At 47.3% G+C, this 27687-nt stretch overlaps 1 pseudogene across 1 annotated transcript; it reads right to left on the bottom strand.

Moving 5' to 3' along the window:
• Window positions 1–6504: 6504 nt before the first annotated feature.
• On the bottom strand, window positions 6505–7567 carry LOC311591565 (heterogeneous nuclear ribonucleoprotein A1-like; annotated as a pseudogene). Its single transcript has one exon. The product of its transcript is annotated as a heterogeneous nuclear ribonucleoprotein A1-like (transcript).
• Window positions 7568–27687: the final 20120 nt, after the last annotated feature.

Below are 27687 nucleotides of genomic sequence, written 5' to 3'. Positions count from 1 at the left end.
AAGCTGGCCTTCAGCTTTCTATTGGCCTGCCTCCACCTCTCCCATGTGCTGAAGCTATAAGCACTGACCACCACACCCATCTGCACATGACATCTTAAAGACCCTCTGAAGAGAAGTTTACTGAGAGACATAGTGTCTCAAACACCACCGTGGGGATGCTCTCTGCTTCGACCCCCTCAACCGTTCAGTAATATGCCTGTTTAAGTTGTGTTCATGCTACAGCTGAGGACACTGGCACAGGGATGGTGTGACTTGCCTGGGTTCCCACAGGCAGGGCTCATCGGGCTACAGGACCCCAAGCTCATATTACATGGTGAGGTCAGGAGAAGAGGGCTTTCCTGGGAGAAGGAGGGGGGTTTATTGCATTTGCTGGGTTCACCTGTCAGAGGGGCCACCACACTTTGCAGTGACAGGCAGAGCTCAGGGAAAGCATTGCTCAAATTCTTCTTCGCAGAGTATAAATTGGCCCACGGGTTTTTTTTTTCCCCCGAGTGTTTATTCAACATGACTGTGTTTTAATTCTGTAATCGCATTTCCAAGCATTTGGCCTGAGAGGATAATTGGACAATTACAATGTATGAAGCAAGCTGTTTGTTAGAGACGTTATTACAATAGTAAAAACCTGGGGGGGCGGGGACCGAATAAGAACGGGAGTTTGCTTAAACAACTCAAGGTCTGACGGACCTACGTACTCTCCCACAGAAGCTGCCACTGTGAGCTGGTGCACTAAGGAGGGAGGTACCATTGATGGGAACATTTGCTTGTTTGTTTTGTTTGATTAAAACATTGAGGTTACTTAAAAAAAACAAAACAAAACATGAAGTTGGAAAGGGGCATGTGGGGGAGCTGGGGAAGGTACAATCATGTTCTGCTGTGTACATGTATGATATTCTGAAGGGTGAAGAAAAAGCTGTAAATGGGAGATTGCACACACACAAATAAAAATAAGACATTTAGTAAATGAGTAAAAGTTTTGAAAGGAACCTATTCAAGATGTGAGCAAAAATTATTTCTGACTTGTGACATTTTTAAATAATACTTTTCTTCCTGGGGACCAGCACAGTGGCCCAGAGATGAAGAGTGTTGGCCTTCAGAGGATCAGGGTTCCATTCCCGGCACCAACACAGTGATTCATAGCTGTCTGTAACCCCATTTTCAGGGCATCTGATGGCTTCTTCTGGTATCCATAGGCACCAGACATGCACATGATAGACAGACCGACATACAAGCAAAATGCTCATATACATGAAATTTAACATTTTAAAAAAACACATTAACTTCTATTACAATTTAATTCTTAAAAATGATATTCAGCTATTATTTTTTATTAAATGGACATTTAAAACATAATATTTGTCTTCATGCCTGTATTTTTCCTATAAAACAATATACTTTTGCACTTTCCTAAGATGTAAAATACATTTTTTCAATGGAGGACGCCTCTGGCATGCCTCTGAGGAATGAACAACCAAGATTGTATCTGAGTTGGCCCAGGAACTCCCTCCCACTCTCCACACCAGCAAACTGTCACTGAAATAGGTCCTGCCCTCTAAGTCAGGAGCTGGGGGAAAGGATAAAAATAAAAAAATAAAAAAAAGACGTTAAAAAGAGAAATGAACCCAGGAACCATAAAATCCTCCATATTTAGCTAATCATGAAAGCAAATGGAGCAGAAGTCATCTGACAACAAGTTTCTCCCTGTCACCCCCAGGAGGCCCAGCCAGTAGACAGGAAACCATGGACCAAGTCACTGGCATGATCTCAAGTCAAAGAGCCCAGTGACTGGCTCCTGGGCCAACCAGTAGGAAGCACCCTGCTTTCATTTGTCAGTGGCTGTCTTGGTGGCTGCACCTGGAAGCTGCTGTGCAGCCCTTCCCAGGCCTCTGGGCTCTTCACTCACCTGCATGATAGGGGATTAGACCCCAGAAACAAGATCCCCCACAGGGGCTTGCAGAGAAAAAGGAAATGTGACTGGTGACTGACAGCTTTTTGGAATGGCATCAAAACTAATTGCACATTCACCCGTTTCCCAGCAAGAGAGATGCTCTCCACAAATCCCCTCTCATAAGAAGCAACACCCACTCGGGAAGATGCATTCCAGTGGGTGAGGGGTGGTGCAGGGGATCATAGTAGGTCCTGGCCCTGGGATGGTTAACAGGTGACGGGCAGGGGAGGTTGGGGGGGTGGGGGGTGGGGGGGTGGGGGAGGGGGAGTCAGAGAGGAATCAGGCCTGAGGGAGGGTGTGGGAACCTTAACAACAGGCTGCACTTCTGTGGGACGCACACACCATGGGTGCAGTACAGGAGCAAAAGCCAATGGGTGTTTTTATAAATAGTTGTTTTATTTAGAAATAGTGAGATACACAAAAATGGGCGTGGCTATCATGAAGGAAGCCTTGCTTTGGGCAACAGACTTTCATGTAGCTCAGACTACCCTCAAATTCCCCAGTATCCTTAGGATGATCTTGAACTCCTGAACCTACCTCCACTACCCCAGAACCCCAGAGCTGGAGCTACATGCATGTACAGCCACTATAGGGATGGGATCACCCAGTGCTTTGTGCTTGCTAGGTCATCACTCATTAACTCAAGAGCTTTGCCCCATCTCAAGAATTTTCTAGACTCTCGGGCAGCTCACAGGGCATCTCCCCAGCTGTGTAAAGGAAGCCTCGTGTTGGTCGGGAGATGGTAAGCAAGGACAATATGCAGGCAAGAGCTTTTCTATGGTGTCCCTGGAAACGGAGAAGGCGAGGGAGGGACATCAGGCCCGTGGTTGGCTGCGTTGGATAATCACTGGGCTGGCCCTCACAGTCTGGTGCCTGGCTCCGGGTGATTGCTGGCCCTGAGCATGATGAGTCTAATGGAGAATGTGGAACACGGGCGCCTTGGATTGGTTCCCATAAAAGGCAGGTTTGAGTTGATGAAGTGACTTCTCCCCTCTACCCATGCTAAAAGGCCAGGCAGGGTTTGTAATCCCAGCACAGGGGAGGCAGAGGCGCTAGGACCTGTGGAGCTAGCTGGCCAGTCGGTGTAGATAGTCAGTGAGGCCCAGGTTCAGTGAGAGACCTTGTCTCAAAAAGCTAAGGCAAAGAAGTGATTGAGAATGACACGCGTGATGTCGACCTCTGGCCTAGACACACACACACACACACACACACACACACATACACACACACATATACACACACATACACGCACACACACACACACATGCACGCATGCATGCATATGAACACTCACATGTGTAAAAGTTAAGTCCTTTACTTTATATGAAATTGGCAAATTCTGCCATTGGGAGGTCTGTCCAGGATTAGCAATGTCCCATAAAAACAAAACCAAACAAAACATCTAAATTAAAAGATGTGTTCAGCAATGGGTTCAGTGGTGTAGGCCTGTAGCTTCTAGGGAGGCAGAGGCAGAAGGTTCAAGGCTAGCCCTTACCTAAAAATAAATACAAGTTTTTAAAGGGGCTGGGGCTGGATCTCAGTGGTAGACTGGTTGTCTGACATATATACAGGCCTGGCTTCCATACCCACTACTGGAACACTAAAACCAAGCATTTGCTGAACATATCCCATTGGCCACAACCTGCCACACAGAAGTCAGTGGCCTCAGATGATTGGCTAATTAACACACCAGCAAATCGGCAACATGTCAAGGGGGTTGGCCCAAGGGGAGGCCAGTGCTACAATAAAGGTGGCACCAGAAGTGACACCGGTTAGCGCACACTGAGATACCTAAACATCAGATTTGTCTGTCAGATATATTGGGACAGAAGACTGGGCCAGTGTTAGAGAGAGTTTTGGGTAACTATTCAGGTAGCAAACTGTCTTTGTAATCTTCACATTTGGGAAGCTGCTAACCTGCCCCACCTGTTTACTCAGCTAATTAATTTTATTCCTTCTCAAGTCTCTGATGGGGTTGAAGACCAGATAGTTTAGTTTTACAGTTAAGCTTAGTTGTTTAGGGGTGAGGATGTTTTATGTCTAGGTAGATGTTTTAAGTTGATAATGACAATGACAAGATATGATAGATATTGATTTACATTCAGAATTTTAGACGCACCAAGATAGGAAAGATGCTATCTTCAAGGCTGCCAAATACAAATAGCCCAAACACTATGAATGTAACATTATATAGCTCCTGATTGTCTCATGGTTCCTGCTGTAGGTAGTTTATTGTACATGTGTATAATAATATAAATGGATATGTAAAAAATATTTTTTTAAAAAAATCAGAGACCTGAATTCCCAGGCTTGGATTGTGAATCAACTCCAAGAGCCAATGTGCCAGGCAGAGGCAGCCACTTTCCCATTTCTCTCTGGGTTCATGCCACAGATAAAAGCTGGGATCTAATGAGTAACTAAGGCCCACAGGGGAGATGGGGTGGGGGGAGGAGCAGTAAGTGGGAGAGGCACTAGTTTGTTTGTGCCAAAACCAAATTCCAAGGACTTGGGTGGCCTCAGAGCCGCAGAGGCTGGTCAGGAAATGAGGCGTGCTTGGCGTGGAAATGTGTCTAGTCTACATTTGCACAACGACGAGGAGAAAAAGGCAGGCCAGTTCCTCTGACCTACTCCCCGCAGGGCACCCCTAACCTGTGTATACAGGGGGATGGATGGTATCATATCACTTCCTCCAGAGGCCCCCTAAACAGTGAGACTCAACATTTTTCTTCAAAGGAAGAGAGAGATAAGAGATTGCCTTCTGTGCTGTTCTAGGACACTCATAAAGGCTGGTGAGAACTGGTTCTTACTTAAACACTCACAAAGAGACAGACATCCATCTGGCCATCATGTCTGACTGACATCTGGGGTGGTCGGGAGCACAGCCGATGGCTCCCCTGAGCCACGGTGGCCTTATTTAATGTCCACAGGAATGTCTTGGCTGCGAGGGCCTCGCATCTGCCTGCTCACTCCATCTGCTAGCCAGACTTGTCTGCCAGACAGCTTCTGGGAGCCAGGAGGGTCCCTGGAGAGAGTCCCTGAGCACAGTTCGAGGTGACATTTGTTGCTGTTGGCCATGAGGGTCCCTCTATGTGCCTGGGTTTTGCTGGAAAAGGCTCAGGCTGGCTCAGACTGCCAGCTCCACTCAGCAAAGGAGAAGCCTTGTGATTCTAAGCTTCTCTGCCATTCTGCTACCTTAATGAAGGGCACCTGTCTGCTTTCCTGACCTTGCCTCCGCTCTCTTTAGAACACTGTAACACCCCCACCCCACCCCACCTTGCTCACCAGAAGAGGTCTTTTCCCCCACATGTTCCTAATCTGCCCTTCACTCTAAAAAGGCATATAGCCCCAACCTGCTATAAGCTACCTAAACAAGCACCTGAAACCCATGTGCCAGGGGGAGGCCCCTCCCCACAGTCCCCTTTGAGGGTACACCCACAGCCACCTGGAGGGCCCCCAGTAGACTTGCCTCCTAGTTCCTACCACCTCCCAATTGATGCTTTTCTGGGCACCCAGCCTTCAACATGCAGGCTCTGAGGACATGCCAGATCCAACCTCAGTAATTGGTTTGATTCTTCCAAGCGATTCAGTAAGCTATCACCCCCATTTTCTAAAGCCAGTCTCCCCTTAAACTGTGAGCTCTTGCCCCAAACACTCCCCACATGTCCCTTTGTATAGGCTGAGTGTCTGAGCCCCGAATGAACCTCCTCGCAGCTCCCTGCATGCACGTACCTACCCTGTAACTCCATCCATCCCACTTGCAGCTTAAACCCATGTCCCTACCCTGTGGTTGTCCCTACTACCCAGCTTTGGTGGTCCGGAGTGGCAATGTCTCTGCAATTATTTTCAGCTCTCTGGTGCCATCTACTGGAAAGCTGTGATCATGGGCTGTGCTGAAAGGACCTCTTCCCAGGAAATGCATTATGGGTTTTCTGTTTGCATTAAAATGGTCTGGAGTGCGGTGAAAAGGATTCATCATCCATCCTAGCCATGTGCCCCTCCCCTGAACCTTGATTTCTTCAGTGCAATGGCCACAGACATCTGCTGATGTTTGTTAATGCAGGTAATATTCTGGGTGGTGAAATTCCCAAAGTTGAGTAAACTATTTTTATTATATCTCAATGATAATGTTATATAAATTATTAATTTTAATATAAATTGATAATTTATATAACTTATATTGATATAAATGTATATATTGATGATTTATATAAAAATTTTATTACATCATGCTTGATATATGGCTTTCACAGCATCAGCACCACCTCAAAGTTTACTGTTCTATTTTTCAGCATCATGATCAAACTGTTACATTTAGCAATCAACAGCATGGGTGAAAAAGGGTCTACAGTAAAGCTCTTTGCTGGAATGCTTTCCACTTTCCACAGAACAGAAAATAAAATAACCTGTTATACAGTTAGTCACAAATGCACAGTCCTGGAGTTCTTTTTGCCCATGCACCTGAGTATTGTCTAAAGCCATGTCTTCCTGGCAGCAGCTAGCCCCTGCCACCACTGTGTTTGGCTGAGTTCACACATCTGTTGTAACCTGTAGCTTCCCGGTCACTTCTCTCGCTCTCCTCTCCTGCTAAGCTTTTTCTCCTGCCTGCCACATAACTAGACCCTCCTGCCACTGCCACAGCTACTGCTGCTGCTGGAACCTCCACAGCCACCTTGGTTCCATGATTTAGCAAAGTCCCGGCCTCCGCCACCACAAGGGCCAGAGCTCCTGCCTCCAAAGTCTCCTCCCCTCATTGGTCCAAAATTTGAAGATTGGTTGTTGTCATGGCCGAAATCATTGTAGCTTCCACCACCTCCAAAATCGCTTCTGTCATTACCAAACCCATCATAACCATCCCCACTGCCACCATATCCACCACCACCACGGCTGCCACCAAAGCCACCATGGCTGCCACCAAAGCCACCACCACCACGACTGCCGCCAAAGTCACCATAACCACTGAAGTTGAGTCCTCGACCAAAATTGTCGTTGCCATCCAAACCGCCTCCACGACCACCACCAGAGTTCCCGGAGCCACTCCGACCTCTCTGGCTGGATGAGGCACTGGCCATCTCTTGCCTTGACGGGGCTTTTCTTACTTCACAATGGTGGCCATTCACAGGATGATATTTTTGAATAACTACCTTATCGGCAGAGTCATGGCTACCAAAGGTGACAAAAGCAAAGCCACTCTTTTTCCCACTGCCTCTCAGTCATGATTTTAATCACTTCAGTTTCCCCATTACTATTCAATATAGTCTCGTGGGTGATGTTCTTCAGTGTCTTCTTTAATACCACCAACAAAAATCTTCTTTACATGGGCACCTGGTCTCTGAGAATCTTCTCTTGACACGGCTCTCTCAGGTTCTACATCTCTTCCAGCCCCCTTGTGTGGTCTTGCATTCATAGCAGCATCCATCCACTTCCTCCACAGCAGAGTATGTGGCAAACCCAAAGCTCCTGGAGCTCTTGGTCCTTGGATCCCTCATTACCACACGGTCAGTGAATGTTCCCCCGTTGCTCAAAATGGCTCTTCAGACTCTTGTGGGTTGTTTTGAATGCCAGCCCTTTGATGAAGAGCTTCCACGTCCATTCCAGTTCCTTGGGAGGCTCTGACTTAGACATGAAGGCAGGGCAATGGGAGCCTTCAGCGATGCTTCCTTGGCCACGTAAACCATCAGAGAGGAGTAAGCAAAGGAATGTCTACTGCTCCATTCTTAGTTGTGTGGGCCCAGTAACAACCCCTGCTCTCTCTCTCCCTCCCTCCGTCCCTCCCCCCCCCCCTCTCTCTCTCTCTCTCTCTCTCTCTCCCTCCCTCCCTCCCTCCCTCCCTCCCCCCCCTCTCTCTCTCTCTGTGTGTGTGTGTGTGTGTGTGTGTGTGTGTGTGTGTGTGTAGGCACATGTATGCCACAGCTTGCATACGGAGGTAAGAGGACAGCCTCAGGTGTCGGTCTTCACCTTCTACCTGCTTTGAGGCAGGGTCTCTTGCTGTTCACTGTGGCCTACTCCAGGCAAGGAGCCCCAGAACTTCTGAAGACTCTTTTGTCTCCATCTCCACCTCCCACCTTACCCTGGGATCAGTAGCATTACAGGCACGCACCACTCTGATAGTTAAACTTAAGTTCTGGGGTTCTGAGCTTGGGCCCTCATACCTGCACAGCTACTGCTTTATACACTGAGCCATCTTCCCAGCCAGGTCCAGTTCTTTTTGCCCCGCCCCTCACAATTGTCTTCACAATATAGAGGACTTTCTTCCTGTCCACCTGACAGCTCTAACCTGTGGCCATAGAGAAGCTAGACGATGCCTCAGTAGGTTCTAGACTGACCTTCCCTATTCCATCCACGCTTGCTCGGAGGACAGAAGGGAAGATATATCCAGGCAGTACTCAGTCCGGCTGGACACAGGAGTGTGAATAACCTAGCAGTCACATGGTTCCAGAAAGAACCTTTGATGGGTGGACATGTGTTCTCTCAAGTCACTGGCAATACAAACATAGGCATCCCTTTCCCAGTTAGGCTCCCTGCCAGGAAGTGGAAAGCAGCCAGCTGCGACCCGTGGCCCCTCAGCAATCGGATGCCCTTATTTCTGGAGCTTGTTCTAGCTTAGATTCCACAGCCATGAGCTATCCGCTCAGATGCTCAAGGAACAGCTACTTCAGAGCTTTCAAATAAAGCAAGAGAACGCATATCATGTTGAGTCTGGAGATGCCACCACTTGCTTCTCCCTGTTACCTGCCTCTGATTTGGCCTCTGATTCCTCTACTGTCCCTCGGTCCATATATGGAGGTAGCTATTGTACCTACATGTTTTCACTTGCTTTGTCCCACCAAGAGTTATTACTGTGACTATAAAAGCTGAACATAAACCGAAGCTCAAAGGCAGGAGACAGCACCACCCCCCCACCCTTCCCACAACATAACTCATTTTCTTTCTTAGCCTTCCTTGCAGAGGGTGACTGCATGACATAAGTGTGGTCTGAGAAGCAAGAGGAAGATAATGGCGGAGGTGGCGTGTCCCCCTAACTAGACCCTGCCTGTGGTGATGCACTGAGGAAAATCTCTATCACACTCAAATAGACTAGAACTTCTGCTGGAGCCCAGGGACAGAGTTAATAACACACCTGGAGATGACTTAAGACTGCTAGCCTATTGTGTTCTCAGCCTGATCACTTAAAAAACAATGCAACAATCAACCTTACTTGCCTTGAACTTTCCATGTAAACAACTTGTACAACTTAAGCTAACACATAGATGTAATCTTAAATTATGTGTTCTTCCATGCCCCTGGCATGTAATAACGTATTTGTGTTTGCATGTGTGCTGTGATAACCATTTCCTGGAAACAACAAATAGTTTGGATGCAGTCTTATAAGTGAGAATTCAGCATAAATGTTGAACATAACATGGATATTGTTTGATGAGAAATGAGGTTTGCCACTACTGCTTCTCATCCAGGTCAGTTGGGATGAGCTGCAGTCAGTGACCTTGGAAATGCCTTGGAAAACTGTTAAAGATTTCTGTGTTCTTCATCCCTTCCCCCGTGTCATGCATTCTGCAATGTTCAAAGAGAGAGAGAGAGAGAGAGAGAGAGAGAGAGAGAGAGAGAGAGAGAGAGAGAGCAAAACCCTTTGTTAGGAATAAAGAGGGGGGCAGTCCAATCCCCAAGACAGCATTTCAGCAAGCACAGAGGCAAACTTATACAACAGACAGACAGGAACCACAGAAGACACCCGAGAGTCAAGTAGAGAATTCAAGTCTGGCCTCACTCTCCATCAGCTGACGCTGGGGGGAGTGTGCCGATTTCCTCCTTAATGCAACACAAGTGTGCTATTGGCCCCTCTGGGTTTACTGTTGATGCATGTTGATGCACTCATAGTGACCACAGTTTGGTGCCCACGTGAGGTGTCTCCAACACATTCAACCTGTGCACTTGCCCATTCTTTTCTTCTTGCCAGAAATGCCAGTGAGCTGGCTGGAGTCTTACGACCATGAGACAGGTGTGTATGACCTCTCACAGATAATGGGGTGCTAACAGAAAGATAGAAGCTAGGCTTTTGGACTACGCTAGATTACCTTCCAGCCCTGTACTGACTATATTAAAACCTCTATTAGGTGAAAAGTAAAAAAAAAAAATCTTCACTTGAGTAAGCTATTATTTGATTTTTCTTAATACCTAATACTTGTAATTTAAAGTAAGCTCCAGCAGCTGGAGAGATAGTTAAGAGGTTTAGAGTGCTGACTGCTCTGCCAGATCAACATCCACAGGACCAGCTCACAACCACCTGTAACCCAAGGATCCCGCACCCTCTTCTAATTTCTGTAGGCCCCTACATGTGTGGGCTGCATGTAAGCTCACATAGGCATACACACGTACACATAAAAAATAATAACTGAGTCAAGCATGGTGACACACGCCTTTAATCCCAGCACTCGGGAGGCAGAGGCAGGTGGATCACTGTGAATTCGAGACCAGCCTGGTCTACAGAGTAAGTCCAGGACAGCCAAGGCTACACAGAAAAACCCTGTTTCGAAAAACCAAAACAAAAACTAATAACTGTTTCAAGTGAGTTCTAGAGTCAGTGAGATGGCTCGGTGGGTAACGGGGCTTGCTGCTAGCTGGTGGGCTGACCTCAGTCCCTGGAAGGGACATGGTAGAAGGGGAGAACTAACTCCTACAACATGGCCTCTCAGATCCACTTGGCATGTGCCCCTCAAATAAATAAATACTGTAATAAAATAAATAATTGGCTGTAAGCTTTCAGTGATTCAGTGAGACTGGGTAGGGGAAGAGTTAGAGATGAGGTTATTGGGGAAAGCTGCATCTGGGCATCTGGGCAGCTGCAGATATGTTCTTCTGCAGAAACTAAGACACTGGGGCACTTTTTTGCACCAGTTCACAACCTGAAAAGAGCCGATGTCACTGTAATAGTATTTGCTTTGTGATGTTGACACCTCTCCCCTTTAGTGGACTTTTCTAGAGGATCATGGGGGGGAAAAACACTCTAAAAGTAATATCTGGTCCATCATGATTTGTAAGGGGAAAATGGCCATCTTATTCCATCAATATGCCAAACATCTCATAAATATTCATAAACATGTGTAAGCTGCAGTGTGGAACTCACCTTGTGACAGTCCACTTCAAACTCTCTTTAAACTACGTCACAAATAAACTAGAACTCACGAAAATATAGGCTATCATAAATGCATTCTAGTAAGGGGAAATCAGATTGAGAAAATGACATATTCCTCTGGGACCATGCAGCCCTGATGTGGCTAATGCAGCCACCTGGGGAGACTATGCCGTCTGTCATTAAGGGACAACAGCCCATGAGGTCTTGAGCTCTGTGCAAAGCAGGGTCCCCAGTGGCATTGGATAGCCTTCACAGGCTCATGCATGTTCAGCCTTTTGACATCAATTCAACTTGACATCGTCATCTGCACAGTTCACGCTCCAGAAACATGCAGTTGAGTTATGATTAAATGGCTTGATGAACAGTTAATCGCACAAAAGAATATCACGACTTTTTATAGCAGTTGCTGGTTTTGGGCTGGGCTACAGCCATAGCTGTTCTCAGCCTTGAGTTGGACATAGCTTCCACCATGGCTTTCTTTGGAGGCCAAGGGCTTGTGGTCACAGGCTTCCAACAAAAGCCAGGTTTATTCACAATGCAAAGAATCTGAGAGAACCAACATTAGGATTCAGGAGGCCTTGGGACACTCAGGAATCCAAACACAGCTCACTGTTGACACTGGCTTCTACTCCGTCCCATTGCCCACTGTGTAAATCTGTCAAACTGGCCAGGCCTGTCTCCTTAAGGGGTTGGATTGCGGTTCTTTCCCAGCTGTTGAAGGTGGTAAAAAGGAGCCTGGATTTCTCCTACAGAATCCACAGCCTCAGAGCCATGCTGGTTCCCAAGACTAGAGCCACAGAACAATGAGCCATGCTTTTCCAGTGTGCCTTGACTTGTTTCTTTGAGACCAACTCACTCTTGCAACTTACACACTGAGTTTTCCCATCAGTCATTATGAGATGAGAGAACTTACTAAAACACAAAATAAATGGCAGAAACAGGAGCTATGACAGTATTAAGGACCCTCTTTGTGGAGTGAGGATCTGCCTTTTAATCAGAGAATCAGAGCCTGACAGCATATGACAAGAATCCAAGCCCTTGAGAGATAGAGGAAGAAGGATCAGGGCCATTCTCAGCTACAGGGTGAGGGCCATCCTCAGCTACAGGATGAGGGCCATCCTCAGCTACAGGGTGAGGGCCATCCTCAGCTACAGGGTGAGGGCCAACCTCAGCTATAGGGTGAGGGCCAGCCTCAGCTACAGGATGAAGGCCAGCCTCAACTACAGGGTGAGGGCCAGCCTCAGCTACAGAGTGAGAACAAGGTCAGCCTAGACAACATAAGATGTTCGAAACAAACAAAACTGTTTTTTTAGAGTATACAAAAAGACTCCCACTTTTAAAAAACATCTTTAATTGCTTTTAACTATGTGCATGTGTGTACATTTGTATGTGGGGAGGTTCATACATGTTCTGTAAAGGCCAGAGGCATCAGATCCCTTGACACCCGGCATAGGCACTGGGAACTGAGCAAACAGCACACTGAGCATGTCTCCAGCCTCCCCCAGACATTGAGTGGATGTACGGAGGCACCCAGACACCAGGAAAATATGTAACAGTGAACTACAAAGGAGTTTTGCTATGTGAACACACATATATCTTTTCCTTAGGGAAATGGGTTCAGGGACAAATAACATAATAAATAAGTGTGGCACAGATTTCATTAAATGGGAAATGTAGGTACTGCTTCCAGAACAATCATTCTCTCCTTTCCCGCCATAATGAATAGGCCTTATGTTCGTTTTCTCAGAGCCATCTGTTAATGCCTTGCCTTGCTCCAGGCCTGGTGTTAGAAGCTAGAAAGTCTAAATGAGTGGGGCTGGAATCCTGTCCTTACCTGGCAGCAGCAGAGACCCTGGAGCCAGAGTGGCCACTCGGGACACCAGCTCTGCCTTCTGTGACATCTCAGCCAACCGGAAGCTGTACAATCTTCTTAGGGACGGGACTTTGCATCTGCAAGATGAGTTTCACCACAGTACCCACTACATAAGGTTACCGTGAAAACTAATTGACTTATTAGCTGTTAAGCACTATAAAGTGAAGAATTATCAAGTGTGTATCAAAGTGTGTTTATTTTTTACTGATTTTATTTTTCATTTAGACACAATGTTGTTATTTAATGTGCAGGCTGAACTTGAAATCACCGTGTAGGCCAGGGTGATCCTGAATTCAGGATCTTCCTGCTTCAGCCTCCTGAGCACTGTGATTTTGGTGTGCACCACCATGCTGGCCTATCAGGTGTTTTAAAACAAGTAAAAATAAAGGTATACCCAGTTGACAGGCAAAACCAGGCACATGATCAAGTAGACCTAAAGGGGAAGGTGCCCCGATGCAGGGGAGTTCTGGATGCTCACAGGAGTGGATGGCCCCAATCAGGAAGTGGGAAAAGCTGTTCAAAAAAAAGAAAAAAGAAAAAAGACAAGAGTGTCTTAGACCCAGTGTCAGCCCTCCTCCCCATGGCCAGCACAGCTGCTCTGGGATCTGTATGGCTGAGCCAACTTCCACTTCAGAAAGGAGCTGTTATGGTGATCCCACTTGGAGACAACAACCAAGTTTCCATGAGAGTCTAGAAGGCAAAGTGCTCAAGAAATATTGGGAGAGGGGTTGAGGAGATGCCTCCACGGTTAAGAGCCCTTGCTGCACTTATAGAAGACTTGCCATAGTTATTTGGTGCCTAAACTAGGAAGATCACAACTGTCTGTAACTCTGGTTCCAGAGACTCGGACTCCCTCTTCTGGCCTCCACAGCAACTGCACTCATGTTCACAGACACAAATAAAATACGTAAGAGAAAGAGAGAAGAAGGAGGGGAGAGAGGGAGAGGTGGAGAGAAAGCACAACTGCTGGTGAAACCCAGACCTTACTAGTGATCTCTAAAGAGCTGTCTATCCAGTCCCTGCCTGAAAGAAAACCAAATCTGATGAGTATAGGGGAGTAGGGAACAGAAGCATCTTTCCTTCACTTCATACTCCTGCCTGTGTGGAGGGAGTTTTGGGGACTCCCAACAGAAACATGCATCTCACCCCTGAAGTTCCTACACCAACCTGTCAGCATCTGGCTCAATGCCTGCCTTCTTCCCAAAGAGCCAAATTTAAACAGAAGAGCTCTTGCAGACAGTTCAGCTCTGCTCCACAGCCTACCCCACATCCACATCCAACACCCCCCCACCTACTGCCTTTCCCCCTTCAGGTTCTTCTGTAGAAATTCCCGCACAAAATAGCTAATGTCCCAAGGAATGGATGGGGTCACGGGTGTGGGGGAGGGGAAGGAAGTGAGTAAGTAACAGTAGTGAAACAGGACTATGCACCGTTGATTTCTGTCGTGTCCCCCCAAACTCCTTTCCAGGGTGAACGAGCTGATCCTCGTCAGAAAGACGTGTTCCAGGTGGATTACAGCATTCTTCTGGAATTCGGTAATTACAGCACCACAAGCTAGGACCTGCTGACTATCCCCACGGAGCCTTTTGCCTTGGGTGCAACAGATTTACAAGACTCCCATACCCCAATAAATAAAGGGCTTGTTTCGGAGCCAACTTTGTTCACAGAGTTCTCCAAACACACGTTTTGCATGAACTCAATCACCAAAGCCCTGGGGCCTCTGCTCTGTGTCACTGTGGACTAGTACCCTCAACATTTTGTTTTTAACTGAGCTCAAGATCCACAGAAGAAGGAGCATGGGGCCACTCCCATCCCCTCCTGCCCTGGATACTGGAAAGCGTTTGCACCCTGGCCCCTTAGAGTATGCCTCAAGAGGGCAGTTGGCGAACTGTGATCATCGGCCTTGTGGTTCTGCAAATGTGATTCCCTGGCAGGTGCCATCAGCTTCACCTAAGCCTGGGCCGAACCCAGACAGCCATACCAAGTCAGGGACTCTGAAACGGGAGCTAGAAATCTGTGTTTTAAGTTGTTTTCATGACGGGGTATTTGTGGTGCTTGCCCCAGTTTCAAAGCTGGTAATACTAGCTCAGGGTTGACCAGAAGCCTATGGTTCCCATAGTGGCTACTCGGCTCTGCTGTTATACAGAATGAAAACAGCCGTAGAGGATATGTAAGGCTGGTCACCCGAACCTTCACCTTACCTACCTGGACATGTCCCTGGGACACAGACACACTGAAGACTCGGAAAAGATGCCCGACCTGTTGCACAAGCAGGAAACTAGGGTTCAAACGGGCCCTCCCAGGAGGCATTGGTCACTTTGTATCCACAGTATCACATTGTATCTAAGCAGGGAATGAGCAGGCAGCAGTTTGACTACCCAAGTGCAAGGCTCAGGCCCAGTGACTCTCTTCCTCCAAAAAAAGCTCTGATTCCTAAAGATGCCACAGCCTTCCAGAGCAGCACCGGCAACTGGAGGTGAAGTGTTCAAATACACGAGCCAATCGGGAGTCATTTCGCACCCAATCCACAGCCTCCAATAGTGACAAAGCACAGGTAACACGCAGGGAGAAGCTACTGATGGTGACAGAGGTGTGAAAGGACTAGCGTCTTGCAGTTATTGATTTATGGGTGACAAGCAGCTGAGCTGTCTCCGGGGAAACAGCAGCCCCCACATTTCAATGTTCAACACAACAATGTAACAACACAACAGGGGACCGTGGGATGAAACACTGGCCTCTTTGGGGGCATCTCTCTTCCTTGCTGGGGCTCTGGGGTTCGGTTGCATTAGTCTTCTGTCTGTACAACAAGCTTCCTCCAGGGTCACTGACAGACAGACACAAGTAGGCTTTGTTTTCTTCATGGTCAGAGCTGGGCATGCAGCTGCATCCACACCTAGAGGGGGCCTGACCTCTGCATGCCCAGATGGGAAAGAGTCACTCTGAAACCGGCAGTACAGGAACTTGGAACACTCACCACCTTGCACGGTTATGTCTTCCCTCAGCATAAAAGAGGGGTTAGTTGACACAAATGCCAAACACAGCCAAGGAGCTTGAACAAGGGGTGTTTTGTGAAGAGCCCTGCTATCACAGGGCTTGTAGAAAACAACAGTGTTAAACCCCCAAGCCCTCCCATCAGGCACAGAGAAACCCATGAGGTCAGAGCTCGCAGCACAGGCCTGTTCTATTGGGATCGCCTCTAGCCTGCCTGGGACCAAGAGGCCCTGATGGAAACAGCCAGAAAAGATGTCTGTGAAAGAAGATGATGGTGAACTAAACCACAGAACACAGAAACAGAAGCCAAGACTTCTGCATTTGGAAGTGTGTCCCCGCTGTCTGTCTTACCTTTTTCCAGAGGCTCTGCTCTGTCTCATGGATAGCGTACATTGAAAGGTCTCAGACGCAGGTTCAAGAGGGACACTGAGGCAGGCATTGGGAGTAAGAAGTGTATTAGAAGGGTTATTGATAGCACGGACACACAGACAGATAGGCAACAGCATGGTGGGGCTGTGAAAAGAGGAATCGAGGCCCATGCAGTTGGAAGCAGGACTCTCATCCTACAGATTTCTGAGCACAAGTTTGCTTCAAAGTACAGCCCTGAATCCAGGCTCTCTGATGCATGCGCAGGAGGCAGGGAAGGGGGTGGGGAGTTATATATGTGACCACCAATACTGCCTTTGATGTAAACTTACTTTCCCAAATGAGAAACTCTGGAGTCTATAATCTAAAATTCACAGATAAGGTCTTAGTGGGGTTCTGAATCCGTGAAAGGGGAAGGGAGATGCAGGGAAATTCTAACACCACATTCTTATACTGATCTCCTGCTCTCAAAAGCCTCCTGATCCATCCTTAACACTGTAGATAGCATTGGTCAAAGTTTGAGAGAGAGGAATCCAAGGAAGCCTTATCACACTCAGCTCACCCCCCAACCGCCCTATCTAGCCAGCATGTGATTTCGCTCACCATAGAAATCCCTAAATAGCACTGTCTGAACCTCCACAGTGTACCAGCCACTGGACAGTGGATTCACAAATGATCAACCTACTAGATGTAGCATCTGCCATTTTCATCAGCTCTATAATGATACTGAGATGTCCATATGCCGAGAAGAAAGCCAAGCCTGGACTAAGTGAGCACCTGCGCAAGGCTGCACAGCTAACGGTGACACAGTTGGAACCTGCACTTGAGTGTGATGACTCCACAGGCAAAATGTACCATGCCTACTGTGCTACCTTGCCTTCCTGATGTTCTTATTTTTACTCCTCACACTTTGAGAGGGCCTGCAATGGGTCGCGCATCTTCACAAGAAGGAGCAAGGCAGAGAGATATGCCCTCAGTTTGCTTCATCTAAGCCAGTGCCAAAAGGCGGTAGTAAAAATGTTCTTACTGAGCTCAGGGCTCACAGAGGTGAAAGCTATCGTGCACATGGTTGGATGCAGGAAGCTCCGGCAGAGGACATCGCTGACTGTCCCAAGAAGGAAAGTTAGGTGGCAAGGGTGAGGTACAACAGAAATTTCAGTCTGCCTTTCTGTGACATTTTGAAGGTCATATTCCCAATAGAGTGACACCAGGCTCCTGAAGCAAAAGAAGAAATAAGAGATAGACAGATGGTAGATAGATAGATAGATAGATAGATAGATAGATAGATAGATAGATTTAGAAAACATCAGATCAGGTGCTCAAGTCACTAAGTAGACATTGACTGTGGGAGCCCCTCTAAGGTAGCCAGCCTGAGAGTCCCAGGCAGAGCAGAGCAGGGTGTCCCCTTGAGTCAGGCTTTCTAGTAAAAGACTATGTGGGGACAGATAGAGATGACACCATCAAATAGGGTGCTCACAATACCCAGCAGAAACCAACTGGGGAAGTTGAAGCACTCAGTTGGAGTTCCCAGTTGAGCTTTCTCTCCATGGACGAGCATCTTAAGGCTGAGTGTCCAGCTCCTCCCTCCTCTGCAGACACTTTTCTGCCAGGGGATACCCAATAGTAACCACTGTTGGAAATGGCTCCCCTTCTAGCCGTTCTCAAGGATGCAATGCTTTTACTCCTGGGCTGCTTTGCTGTTCTCTTCCATCTCTGTCAGAGTTAGGAGGGCCGGCCAGCCCTTTTCTAAATATCAGACCTTGGAGGATACTTTGAGACAAATGGGCTTAGGTCTGAAATGAACCCCCATCTCTAGAGCCAGTTGCTCAGTAGAATCAAACAGCCAAGGACAATTCACCAGTATGAGGAACATTACAGCACAGGCTACAAACATCCCCCCTGGCTGTCCATAGCTGCTGCCATACTCACGCCTTTGAGCAGTCATTGGGTTCAAGGAACGATGTGGGGACACTGGCATCAATTGACCTTTTCCTGGAGAGATAAAAAAAAATGTCTGCTCATCCCAGATAGGCCACCAGAGAAAAATTATAAGGAAATGATCCCACATGAGTGTAGCCGGTGAATAATGGACTGTAACTGGGGTTATGTATAGGATCAAAGGTGAGGAGTTGGAGCATGAGCAGCTACACCACCATAGAGAAGTTGCTCTGTCTCCGAGGAACAATTTGCTGCCTGTATATACTCAAAGAGGTATGAGGGCCCCCACCCCACCCCTTTTCCTCCCCATCCCAAGATGGACTATTAATGGGGTCAGTCTTGTACAGGCCTCCTGTGGGTAGTCCCGGATGCTGAGATCAAGGAAGCACACCACGCCTAAGGAACAGTATTCCACAACAATTTATCAGCATCAACCTTCTCAAGGGTGCACAGAGAGGATGTGATCCAGGCTGAGAGAGGTGAAAGCAGCTCCTCCCTACACTCAAGGTGGAACAATTTCCTGGGCATCTACTCTATACCAGCACCCAGGGAGGGGGGGGGGACAGCAAGGAAGTAGACTGGAGAGCCGCCCTGTCTGCATTTGAGTTCTCACAAGGGATGACACTTGGCTATTAATATGCACATGGATAAGTCGGTCTGGGGTCTAGAATAGCATCTGTGGTGTGTACAACCTTGCCTATCCATGGCCACTGCCTGGGTCATCCCCACTGAGAGATACCCCTGAGCCAGGGAGGTGTCTCAGTGGGTAAGAGCACTTGTGGGCAACTGTGATGACCTGAGTTTGGATCCCAGCACTCATGTAAAAATTCAGGTGAGGCCAGTGCTCTGCAGAGTGGAGACAGGATGGCTATGGCTAGGGGGCTTGCAGCCTGTCTCCAAGCTAGCTTCTGTAGTTCACTGAGAGATGCTGACTCAAGAAAATAGTGCAGAGACTGCCAGAGCAAGGCACTTGATACACTCCTCTGTCCTCTGCCCATGGGCACACACATACATCCCCCAAATAAAACAAATGAGTGTCCCCATTGTCATTAATTCTAAGGCTTTCCACACCAGAACTTTCTTATCGCCACATAGGAACAGTGGCAGAGCCATGGATACAAAGTGAACTGTCACAGGACTTATCTATGAAGGGTGCCTGGTATGGAATTACCTCTCAGTTGATATTAACTCTAATGAGCCTTTGCTCCCACAGCACCAACAGTGAGTGTCTCAGAGATGAGCCAGTTGGATAGAGCAGCTGCTGGGTCCCCATGGTGACCTAATTCCAGATCTTGACACTGGCCATGAGCACTGAGCCACGGGGGCAGTTGGAGGGTAGCTGACCAAGGGGTGTTACCTTGACCATGTCTAGCCAGACTGAGCCAGGACACCCACACACGTTTGCTCTCGACTGGAATGGGTAGGCACTCAGTTCTGGCTGTGGAGCAGGTTCTTGGAGCTCATTCAACTGTGGAGAAATATTTAGATCTGATCTAAGCCACTCCAGATGGTTGGCTCTTGCAGTAGATAAACAGGATAAGTGAACTTGGTGTAAATAAAATTGTAATAAATAGTTTCTCTTCCTGTCTTTCTAATTTTTCAAAGCAAATGCCCTAAGTTTAAATTTCTCCTGGGAATCTCCTGGTTTCTGGATTTTTGGGTTAATAATTCATATTAACCCTCTCATATGCGTGTTATACACCTTAGTTATATACAATACATCTTAGAGGGTAGTGTTGGCAAGGGCTCCACTACATACTGGGCCACTGGAAACAGTCTCCATGAATAGAAACAGGACATTAATGTAGCTCTCACCTCAAAGGGGATAAGAGATAATTTGTTCTGGAGCCATAGATGAATGACCATGGCCTGGGACAGATTCAGATTTTTCCAAATTCTGTGTAATCATTTCACTAAATTTTTATAGGAACACAATGAAAGAAAATCATAAGTCAAAACACTTGTCAAATACATTGGTGGGAACATCAACTAGGCAAGTCATAGCAAAGTAAGGGAGATGTCTGTTATGGGCCTCAGACATTATCTGGTGGTGTCCTTTTGCATTGGTTGAAGCTAGTGGTTTGCTAATACATTTTCAAAGTTCTGACAGACAAGAATATTATGTCAGACACAGAGGTTGGCATTGAATGGCTTTTGGATACTAAAAATATTACCAAATAATTTGACTTTGGGTCTCATAGACTCTTCAACACGGGTGTGGCTTCTTTCCTTTCTGGGAACTTCAGCTCATAATAGTCAATAATATATCCACTCTTTTCCTATTCACTGACACATCGGAGCCCTCATTTAGCATGCCAGACCCTTAGACACTTAAGTTGGTCACAGATTTATTAGTGACACTTCTTTGTACATGCTCTCCCACATTAACAGCTGCCATCACTAGGCTCCAGACAAGTAGCAAAGAGGCTTACCGTGGCAAAGATGAGCCACTCCTGATCACTCCATCATTCTGCACAAACTGTTGCAGTTGTTCCTATAACCTTCTAGATAAACTTAAAAGGTATTTAGGTACTATAGTGTGTAATGGAAATGTTGGGTTCTTTGCAAACTCAGTTACATTGCGTAAATATGTTTTTGTTTTAATCCCATACTTGGGATTTTAGTTTGGGCTTTAGTTCATCTATAGCTGATAATTGTCTCCTGTGGGGTGTGGTCTTTGCCAGCTGGTAATGGCCTACCTCCTGTGCCATGGAGAAAGGCATAGTCTAAGACTCTGAGGAAGATAAACAGGGAACCCAGAGAAGGAAGGTGTGGCATGCAGTGGTGGTGTGTGACCTGTAGCAGTTTGGAGAGACCAAAGATGGATAGTGTGGCAGCTTCAAGACAGGAGAGAAACATTTCAATGCAAGGGCTGGGAGGAGACTGCTGTGTTTGCTCTTGATTGAGATTGGCATTACCCCAAAAGAAGCTAATTGACCCTAAACATTCAGAAGAAGTAAAGAGGTCTGCGTGCCCTTTTTTCCTAACCTTTTTTCTCTCTTACTCAGGGATAAGGGGTTGGTGGAAGGGAAGTAGAGGCAGTAAAAAACCCCAAATAAAATAGAGTTTTAAAAAAGAACATCAGCAGTGGTGGTTTGCTTGAGAAGTGCCCCCCATATGCTTGGGTATTTGAACACTTACTTCCTACTTGGTGGTGCTGTGTCAGAAGGTGGTACAGCACTGCTAAAGGAACCATGCCAGTGGGGAGCAGGCTTTAAGAGCTCATAGCCTCATCCAGTTCTCTGTTCTGTACTTATGGTTGAATATATGATCTCTTAGCACCCTGCTCCTGCAGCCATACGTGCCACTTGATGTCATGCCTTTCCACCATTGTGGAGAGCCACAGATAGCAGTGCCCCTTGCTGCTTCCCCGGTGCAATGCGTCCCTTATGCGCATGCGCAATGCGCCTTTGAGCGAGCCCCTTATGCGCATGCCTAAAGGCATAGCGTGAGGTGGCGTGATCTGAACGCACCAACCAAGAGCGACAACGAGGCAGTCTCTGATAGGACCAGGCACACTATAAAGGTTCTGTGGGAGCTTTTCCCAAGGTCACTCCGGTAGTCCAGGTTCCTGAGTAAACTGCGGCAAGAAGAGTTCCCGGTGTTGGTGTCTTTCCTGCTGGTCAGGGGCGGCATCGACACACCATGATGGACTCTTATCCCTCTAGGACCACAAGTCAAGATCAACTCTTTCTTCATAAGTCACTTTTGGTCATGATAGTTTACGTAGCAACAGGGAAGTAATTAACATAAGTGTATCTCCTCCAACTCCTAAAGCAAGCATTTGAGGTTATGTGGAAAGTATAAACAAAGTGAACCCTATTTTCTACTAAAGGGTTAAATGAGACAAGAGAAACATTATTTTTAAAAGAAAATTGAAAAAAAAATGCTATTGGGCAAAACTCCCTCCAGACTCTGCACTTTTATGAAACAAAGTATGTGCCCAGGGTTGCATGCGACACGACATGCAAAAACCACCTCTCTAAGCCAGTCTTGTAAGAACGTCAGGCTGAGCTCTGACATTCCCAGGGAGGCACAGGCGCTCTTTTGTCTTCGGAGGAAAAGCCCATCAGGACTCTCCTTGCTGCTGTACATGCCTGCTTGACCTGGCATGTAAAACTCCCTACCTCATCAAACACTTTGGATTGTGTGGTTATTTCCTTAGGAAACTCAGTTCTAACAGGTTGAGGCAGAATAAAAAAAATTTTTTTTTAAAGTCTCTACAGAAAGGCAACTTCATAAGCAAATGAGATAACATGCAAAGATGGAAACAAGAAACAAATCAATATGGCGATTTGCAATCTTCGAGCCGACCAAGGTGAGGAGACATGGATCGCCTGCAACCAGGAAGCAGAAGAATCATAAGATGTCCTGTATGTAGCAAGAACGGGGGTGTGAACATTCAATAGACTTAGCATATCCGAGGCCTTGAAACACTATAAATTAGATCCACATTTTTACTGAGGAAAAAAGAAAAGGAAGGAAGAAGGGAAGAAAGATGAGAGGAATGAAAAAGTAGAAGGGGAAAAGGTCAGGAGGAAAGAGGAAAGGTGAATGAAAGTAGGAAGGAACCGAGGGAGAGGGAGGGAGGAGAGGGAGGGAGGAGAGGGAAGGGAAGAGGAAGATAAAGGGACCCTAAGGAATTGAGCCCCATCCTGGGAAGAAAAAGGCTGAAGTCTGCTGTCATCCTGAGGACAGGCTTGTCTACCAGAAAAATGTCTCCCACTGTTCTCACTTACTGTCCTTTCCCAAGCTCTCAGATCATTCAGAATCTAGGTGAGGAGAGGAGAGCTGAACATGCTTTGTTTTCCTTTTAAAAATGGAGGCCAGACAGTGCTGAGGGATGGCTCAGTCATTCAGAGCACTTGCTGCTTATCAGCGGCCCAGAGTTCAGGTCCCAGCTCCCACACTGGACAACTCACAACCACCTGTAACTCCAGCTCCAGGGGACCCAGCAACTTCTGGCCCCTTCAGGCATATGCAGGCAAGTGATTGTATCACACAGACACACACACACAGACACACACACACACACACACAGACACACACAGCCAAAAGTAAAAATAAGATAAATATTATTTTATTTTTTTAATGATAGCAGAGGAGCTGGGGTGAAGTGGTGCTCAGTTGGTGAAGTGTTCATCATGCAGCATTGAGGATGTAAGTTCAACCCCACAAAGTCATGTGAAGAACAGATGTAGAGATGCATGCCTGTAACCCCAGTGCTAGAGACTCAGAGACAGACAATAACCGGACCTGGTCAAATCACCAAATCTGTAATCTCCAGGGTAAGAGACCATGTCAAAAATAAAGTGGAAAATTATTGAGAAAACACCTGAAGTTGACCTCTGGCCTCCACATACACGCACAGGCACACACACACACACACACACACACACACACACACACACACACACACACACACACGGCAGCAGACATCTTGTCTGGGAACCACCTACATCACAGCCAGTGTGACTACATCCACAAGCAGTGAAGGGTCACCTTCAGATTGGCTCCCTGTAGTGGCTATGAAGTGAGTGGCCCAGTTAAACAGGCCTCTCTCCCTCTAGCAGCTGATGACCTCACATGTCCATCCACTCCTCCCTTCTGCTGCCCCGTGCCATCAGGGCCTGGACACCCACCTGTCTTCACAGCACAGGCAAGCCACTGAGGTCATTTAGCCTCCTGTGGTCCTGCACATCCAGACAGGTGCACCTGTTACCCTTAAAGTTGTTTTCTGCTGAGTCAAATCCAAGTCCACACCCTGGGTGGGAGAGCTGACAAGCCAGCCTGTCCATCACTTCCGTTCTCTGCGGGAGTTTCATTCACAGTTAATCTGTGCAGGGCCTGCGAGGTCCTCTAGGGTTATCTCACACACACAAAGAAGACAGAGCTGGCTTTTCAACTGAGAATAGATCAAATTACCAGGGGGCTCCTTGGTCAACCAACTGCTCCTGCAGACTTCAGGCAGCCAGGCTGGTGGCTGGGTTCAAGTTCAATTAGCCCCAAGGAAACCTTGGTTCTCGGATGACAGCGGTGATAACCACTTTTCGCTCTGATGCTGTCCACAGCCACGGTCCAAAAAGAGCCGTCAGGTCTGCAGGAAGCTCCTCAGAGGAGAGCTTGTGCCTGCCTGCTGTAGCCTGCTCCTGGGATCATCTGCTGGAGTAGTTTCAAATGACAGAAATTGATTCCTTCCCAGGGCAGGGGAGATGGCTCAGTGGGTAAGTGCACTTGCCATATATGTATGAGGACCTGAGTTTGAATCTCCTGTACCCACAGGCTTGGTCATGTGCCTGCCTGTGACCCCAGTATTGGGGATGGAGACAGGGGGATCCTCTGGAGCCTGCAGGCTATCAGTCTAGTCCAGGTTCAATAAGGGACCCTGCCTCAAGGGAGCAAGGTAGGGCACGACAGAACAGGACATCTGATGTCCTCTATGGTCAATGTGTGTGTGTGTGTGTGTGTGTGTGTGTGTGTGTGTGTGTGTGTGTGTCTATATACATACGTACACATACACAAATCACACACATCCAAAAAGTATTCATTCCTTCATTGTTTTTGTTGCTCATTCACTCCGCAACAAAGCACTCAGTGGACATCCGTCCTGACTCCAGCTAGCCCCCTAGATCAGTGGTTCTCAACCTTCCTAATGCTGCGACCCCTTAATACAGTTCCTCATGTGGTGGTGACCTCCCCAGCCATAAAATTATTTTCATTGCTACTTCATAACTGTAACTTTGCTACTGGTATGAATCAGAATGTAAATATCTGATATTTCTGGTGGTCTCAGCAGACCCCTGGGAAAGGGCCGTTCAGGCCCAGGTTGAGAACCTCTGCTCTACTGCCTTTTCCTTTGTGTGTTCTTCAATACCTCAGTCACAGGGCACCTACCCAAAAGCCTTCCTTAAGTCCACCCTCCTGTCATGGCGTTCTGATCTGGTTTGCCTCTTTGCTCTCCACTCAGCATTAAGAGCTTGGTCCGGGCCAGGCCTCCCAGTAATAACTCCCGTGGTCCCCACATATGCATAATGAGCTGCAGGCAAGCTCAGTGATGACTGAATGGGAAAGGAGATTAGCAATAAAGCAACGTCTTAAGGAACCATTTGTAGCTCATAAAAAGAACCGCCCTGTGTGTACCATACTTCAAGTGATATTTACATCCACTCTTGCAGTATAGGACATGGAGTGTGGCCGGATCAATGTCATTGATCTGGGGAAGACAATGAAAACAGAGTGACTCTCAGTGGGCCTGGGCCTCTGGGGTGGGGGGTTCTAGTGCCCTGTCTATTGCTGTGATAAAATGCCCTGGAGGAAAACAGCTTAATGGAGAGAGGGCTTATTTTAGCTCACAATTCCAGGTTATGGCCCATCACTTCAGGGACGTCAAGGCTGCAGGAACTTGAAACAGTTAATCACACTCACTGTCAAGAGCTGAGAGCTGCCTGCCTGTGCTCAGCTCGCACAGCAATGACAACAACAATCACGCCAACGATGACAACGAAGATGACAATAATTTAAAATTTTGATCAAGAGAATTATCATTACTGACTGTCAGATCGCACAGCACCTGTTCCCTCCACACCAGAGGCTCATTAAATCCACAGGACTTAGGAGATGTGTAGAACTGTGTTATCCTCCGCATTCACTGGCAAGGACTGCTATAACAAAATACCACAGACAAGGCGACTGAACAAGAGAAAAGCATTTTCTCGCTGTTATGAACACTGGGAGTGCAGGAGTTAACTTTCTAGCCGTTTCTAGTCCAGATTCTTTCTTCAGCCTGTAGATGGCAGTCTCCTCCCTGGAACCTGTGTGTCTGTGGTCCCCCTCTTCCCACAGAAGTGTCATCCCTCGTCCTGTTGCTCTACTTGACAAAATCAATTTACGGAAGGAAGGGTTTCTTTGGACTGGCAGTTTGAGGACGCAGTGCCTCTTGGTGAGGAAGGCATGGCAGCAGGAGTGTGAGGCAGCTGCTCACTGTGTGTGTCTGCACTCAGGACCTAGAAGGCGATAGGAAATGTGACCCAAAGGCCCACATTCTGTGATCTCCTCTCTCTCTCTCTCTCTCTCTCTCTCTCTCTCTCTCTCTCTCTCTCTCTCTCTCTCACACACACACACACACACACACACACACACACACACACACACACACCAGCCGGGAACAAGCATCTGGACATGTGAACCTACAGGGGAATGTCTCACATTCGAACCCACAACATATGGAACCCAAACATGTGAGACTGAAGGTCATAGCAACGATTTGATTTAACTTTGTTATCCCCTAAAGACTTCAGCTCCAAGTAGTCTCCATCTCAGGTACTTGGTGTTTGGATTTCAAAGAATGAATAATAGGAAGGGCCTGGGGACGTGGCTCGTCTAGCACACGCAAAGCCCTGGGTTTGCTCCCCGGCACGGCAGAACCAGGCATGCTAGTACACCTCTGTAACTTCAGCACTGGCCAGTGGAGGCAGGAGGATCAGAAGTTCGCGGTCATTCCCAGCTTCACAGGGAGTTCAAAGCCAGCCTGGGCTATATGATGCCCGCCCCCTACTGTGTGTGTGTGTGTGTGTGTGTGTGTGTGTGTGTGTGTGTGTGTTGTGAATACTGTGAAGGAAGAGGCCACAATTCATCTCCCAATGCTTCCTTTTGCATATGAGGCTACGAACCCAGAAGCACTCAACTTATCAGTACTACATTGCATGGCCCAGTCAAGACTTGAGCCCAGGTCGCCATGGCTCTCAAGTTTCCATGTTCAGCTGCTATACAATGGCCAAGAGCTAACTCTATATTCTCTGTCCCTTTCTCTCCTGTCACAAGTCACCCCCAAAAGACCTGATTTCCTTGCACTCTACATGACAAATTGGTAACTTCTATTTTCACCTTATGACCAAGAGTTGTGTGTAGACCAGAGTAAACCAGCCTGCTCACTCGAGGGTCAGATCTGATCTAGAACACTTGGCACCAGCTGAAGTCTATCCATAGCAGATACCGCCAGTTCCCTGCCTTCCATAGCTTGGCCTTCCTGGTGCGAGGCATGCTTGCAGGTCCTAAAGTTACTACAGGAGGCTTCCCAGCAATATCCATTCTGTTCATTAACCCCAAAAGATTACACAGGGTAGATCACCAACTTCCTGTCAACACTTGGCTCCTAAATCTAACCTAAGTCTAACAGGTGTTCTGACAACCAGTACATGATACACACTGCATGAAACGGCAAATTTAATTGCTCCAAATTCTGGGAGTACCCCAACCATTAATTCTAAATAGCTGCCTTCCACCATTTGTCTCTTGAGAAAATCAATGCCACTCATGGAACTGAAGGGAAATGGGGAGCTATGACAATCAAACCTTCCCACCAGATTCCTTTCTTTCCCTAGAATTAACAGCATGCCAGAAATAATAGGAAAAATACCAGGAACAAGGTAGAGAGGTGATTCCGTGGTT

This window comes from Acomys minous, assembly GCF_964271855.1.
Source record: "Acomys minous genome assembly, chromosome: 1".
Taxonomy (NCBI): domain Eukaryota; kingdom Metazoa; phylum Chordata; class Mammalia; order Rodentia; family Muridae; genus Acomys; species Acomys minous.
The sequence above is the reverse complement of the archived record's forward strand: the minus strand, read 5'-3'. Positions and strand labels throughout refer to the sequence as shown.